Source organism: Hordeum vulgare, chromosome 3H (genome assembly GCF_904849725.1).
Source record: "Hordeum vulgare subsp. vulgare chromosome 3H, MorexV3_pseudomolecules_assembly, whole genome shotgun sequence".
In the NCBI taxonomy this organism is placed as follows: domain Eukaryota; kingdom Viridiplantae; phylum Streptophyta; class Magnoliopsida; order Poales; family Poaceae; genus Hordeum; species Hordeum vulgare.
In genome coordinates this window covers 362996432-363001374 of record NC_058520.1, presented here as the reverse complement: position 1 = coordinate 363001374, position 4943 = coordinate 362996432, and positions in this window count along the sequence as shown.

Genomic DNA, 4943 nt, shown 5'->3' with positions numbered 1-4943 from the left:
TCGCCTTCATATACAGGCCGAGGCCCTAGGGTTTACAAAAGTCCTATCCATGCTACAGATCGTGGTCTTCCATATCTCTAAGTCACCGTGCTTTCCTAGACTCGAAACCTCCTTGGCGGCTTATCTTCTGCATCAATCCTGAACCGCCATCCGGTTCATGGGCCCTTGGGCTAAGGCTTGTATTAACCATGTATGAGTTGCCCCTTTAGTGACCCGCCCAGTTAGGACGGGTTATACCGCAGGTAATATCCCCAACATTATGCCCCAGATTGACTTGAATTTATTCATGCCAATGAACTTCCACGCTCACTCTGGGCGACTTGTATTACTTGCGTCTTTTGACAAATGACAAGAGGCCATCCCTCATAAATTGTCTGAGCCGCCAAGTAGTTATTGATGACATCACCTTTTCCCTCTAGTTTCGGGATTCGTTGACGTAATTGCCCAATGGATCTTTTTTTATCGTCACCTTGTTATCCCGAAAATCCAGGCGCCATCATTGCGGGTTTTGAATCTATCGCCTCTATTCCCGTGCATGCCGTTTTGTTTCCAGCGCCCGGCCTTTAAATAACTGCAGGGGGAGTGGGGGCGCCGTCACCTACCCCCACTTCATCTTCCTCTTCAGCTTCTTCTTCCTCACACCTGCGCTTCAGCCTTCTCACCGTTCCCGAAGCTCTGTCGTTGGCCACTGCAGTCCGGGCGTCTCCAGGCTAGTCGAAGGCGCGGTCTCCGTCGCGGATCTTCTACATCCATCTCCTGGCATCGTCGTCCTCTCTCAGCTAAACACCCTTCCTCCATTAGGGTTAGACCTCGAATCCCATGTTCTTTTAGGTCAGGCTCGGAATGCGATGAACATCTCCCCTCTATCTTGGATTCGTCCAACATGCTTATGGTAGATCCTTCATAGTAGTAAATCACGGTAGTTTCACCGCATCTCCCGGCCATTTGATGTTTACTTCATAGATCCATATGGCATCCCTGTCGCATTCTTGCTTTCATAGCTTTCATAATATCGACAGGCATTATTTTTTTAATTTGGTCCACCCGTAGATCCGTAAATTATTGCTCGTTTTTAGAAACATGTTTATCCTCGTTCCAGGAATATCCCTAAGGAAAAAAATCCTTTTAGAGTTGCTACTCACCTCCTTCCACTCGGGCAAGTTAGAATATCCCCATATCTACGCCTTTGGTTACCGAATGGCGAGTCATAATGTCCTTGTAAACATACTGTAGATCACCCAACTGGCGAGTTACCACTTACATGGTTTCTAATAAACCGCCTTGTTCCTTCCTTTTGTAGTCATGGGCAATATCTCAAAATGCAACTGGTTACCAACCAAAATCAATGACACCTATCTTCATAAATATGTTACGGCGGGTTATCTTGATCCCAAAGAAATTGTTGGCTGGCGGACTGCCCCAGGCGAGGCGACTCCCCATCCTTCCGAGGGGGAGGTAGTCGTTTTTGTTGATCATACTGAACGAGGCTTCAAGCCTCCCGGGTCAAAGTTCTTCAGAGACGTTTTGCACTTCCTCAATGGTCACCCTCAAGACTTGGGGCCAAACTCCATCAGCAGCCTCTGCCCATTCTAGGTGTTTTGCGAGGCCTGTCTGCAGATAGAACCCATAGTGCTACTGTTCGGGAACTTCTTCTGTCTGAACTGCCAGACCGAATTCACCAGTGGGCCTTGCTTGGAACTTGGGGGGGGGGGGGGGTTAACATCCAGCAATGTCGCGAATGTGGGTTCCCACCTGTCATTCTACCCAACCATCCCAAAGGCTGGGCCAAGTCATGGTTCTATTGTCGTGACACATCTCCTCCCGATGAGAACCCACTTCCGGGTTACAGAGAAGATCGCTTGCCATGGATTTCAAGCTGCCAGAAAAACTTACTGAAGAAGAAGAATCAACCTTTATCCCCGTTTTCTCCCAGCTAAGGTCTTTGACCAATAATCGGCTTACTGGGATTGACCTAGTCCGTTGTTGGGTGGAGTGGAGGATTCTTCCTTTGAGTCGCCAGGATGGCCTGATGTGTGAGTATGATGGTAGCGCGAACCACCCCCAATGTTTCTTCCATACAAGACTCACCGAAGAAGACATTGTTGAAATGATCAAGAAGTTGACTAGCGAGCCCTTAGAGAACTGCACCAAGATTGGGCTCAAGCCTTTCTGCCTCTCCAACCCGGCTCCAGTGGTAACAATCTAAGTCGCCTCCTTCCATTCTTTCAATACGTTTCCCAATGTTTCTGATCTGAACTGTCATTACATCAATCAGAAAGGATCAGCATTTTGGTCTCGAAGGCCCAAGGTGACTGTCCAGAAAACAACCAAGCCGCCTCCTAAGAAGAAATAGAAGAACAAAGGCAAAGCCGCCGCCAAGGAGTCATCTATCGTGGCCGAGTCTCGAGCCGGCGAAGAAAAATCAAAGGTAAAAATTTACGCTTTTGCTTGTTATCACTATCTTCGGACTTATGCTTATGCCCCGTTACCTTTGTTCGTAGGAGGATGACTATGAGAGCCAAGATGACGTCGTCAAGGTAATTTCTATTTCTTCCGACTCAACTTCTTCTTCTCCTAAGCCGGCCAGGCGGATTTGTGGAAAAGTTCCCATGTCTCACCCAAATGCTCATCTGGACCGTGATTTCCTTTTGAAGAAGGCAAGGTATACCCCCAAATGTCATATCCGAAGCCATTCTGGTGACTTAATTTCCGGGTTACCCAAAGAGACAACTGGTTGGAAACTACAAAGTGAGGTATACTCGTGTTAACACCTTTCCCTTCTAGTGAAAAATGTTATTCGCAATTCGTTCACTCCTTGAACTCTTGTCCATCAGGTCTCTACTCTTTCATCCGGTGACTCAGTAATGCCGGCTCTTCCCCCAATGATTCGTGTACAAGGGTAAGTTCTTTTATTAACCTTTTTCCTTCCCAATAATGATACTTGTCCTAACTTTGGTGTCTTTTCATCTCAGAGCACAAGCAAAGAAGAGGAAAACTGGCGACTTGTCTTCTGCTCCTAAAACAACTGAGGTGTTTGGTATGAGCACCTCTGTCCCAGACCTTGACGAAGACCCAGCGGCGACTCATGATGACCTTGTGGATGACATTCCTGATGTCCGGACTCATCCTTCAAGCCCTCTGAAGGAGGTAACTGAAAATGTTAACCCACCAAGCTCTTCCAAGGCGGCTGAAGATCCAGATACCACAGTTATTACTCGTACCGGCTACTCGAAGCCTGCTACAACGGTGTTAACAAAACATGCCTCCAAAGAGACCCACTCTTCTGCAGAACCAGACATTACCAAGCTGAAGCTTCCCAATTATGAGAAACTTGAATTTGAGCAACTCTATTATGGTTTCGTAAGTCACCTGGAAACAAGCTATGAAATGGAAAATAGCTTGGTCAACATGATGCGGATCAAACATGAGGTACATCCTTTGTTACATGTATTTCCACTCATTAGCCTTCGAGAAGACTAGTCTTCTTTAATGAATTGTGTTATCGTGTGAAACCCATATTTGCCTATAGCCCCCAAGGGACGGGTCATCTTTTGAAAGATGAGTCGGGTCTTGAATTTACTTAAAAACTTCAACCTGTAGCCCCCAAGGGCCGGGTCATCTTTTGAAAGATGAGCCAGGTCTTGAATTTAGTAAAAATCTTCAACCTCTAGCCCCCAAGGACCGCGTCATCTTTTGAAAGATGATACGGGTCTTGAATTTAGTAAAAAACTTCAACCTGTAGCCCCCAAAGGTCGGGTCATATTTTGAAAGATGAGCGAGGTCTTGAATTTAGTAAAAAACTTCAACCTGTAGCCCCCAACGACCGGGTCATCTTTTGAAAGATGAGCCGGGTCTTGAATTTAGTAAAAAAACTTCAACCTGTAGCCTTCAAGGGCCTTGTCATTGATGACCCACAAGTATAGGGGATCAATCGTAGTCCTTTTGATAAGTAAGAGTGTCGAACCCAACGAGGAGCAGAAGGCTCTGATAAACGGTTTTCAGCAAGGTAATAACTGCAAGCACTGAAAGTAGCGGTAACAAGTGATGGTGTAGTGAGGTGAAACGTAGCAAGTGAAATGTAACAAGTAACAAGTAGTAGCAACGGTGCAGAAAGTGGCCCAATCCCTTTTGTAGCAAGGGACAAGCCTGAACAAAGTCTTATAGGAGGAAAAGCGCTCCCGAGGACACACGGGAATTTCTGTCATGCTAGTTTCATCATGTTCATGTGATTCGCATTCGGTACTTTGATAGTTTGATATGTGGGTGGACCGGCGCTTGGGTACTGCCCTTACTTGGACAAGCATCCCACTTATGATTAACCCCTCTCGCAAGCATCCGCAACTACGAAAGAAGAATTAAGACAACGTCTAACCATGGCATTAAACTAGTGGATCCAAATCAACCCCTTACGAAGCAACGCATAGACTGGGGTTTAAGCTTCTGTCACTCTAGCAACCCATCATCTACTTACTACTCCCTAATGCCTTCCTCTAGGCCCAAAGATGGTGTAGTGTTATGTAGTCGATGTTCACATAACACCACTAGAGGAAAAGACAACATACAACATATCAAAATACCAAACGAATACCAAATTCACATGACTATTATCAGCATGACTTATCCCATGTCCTCAGGAACAAAAGTAACTACTCACAAAGCATAATCATAATCATGATCAGATGTGTAATGAGTAGCATCAAGGATCTGAACATAAACTCTTCCACCAAGTTATCCAGCTAGCATCAACTACAAAGAGTAATCAACACTACTAGCAACCTTACAAGTACCAATCGGAGTCGCGAGATGGAGATTGGTTACAAGAGATGAAGTAGGGTTTGGAGAGGAGATGGTGCTGATGAAGATGTTGATGGAGATGAATCCCCTCCGATGAGAGGAGTGTTCATGATGACGATAGTGATACGTCTCCAACGTATCTATAATTT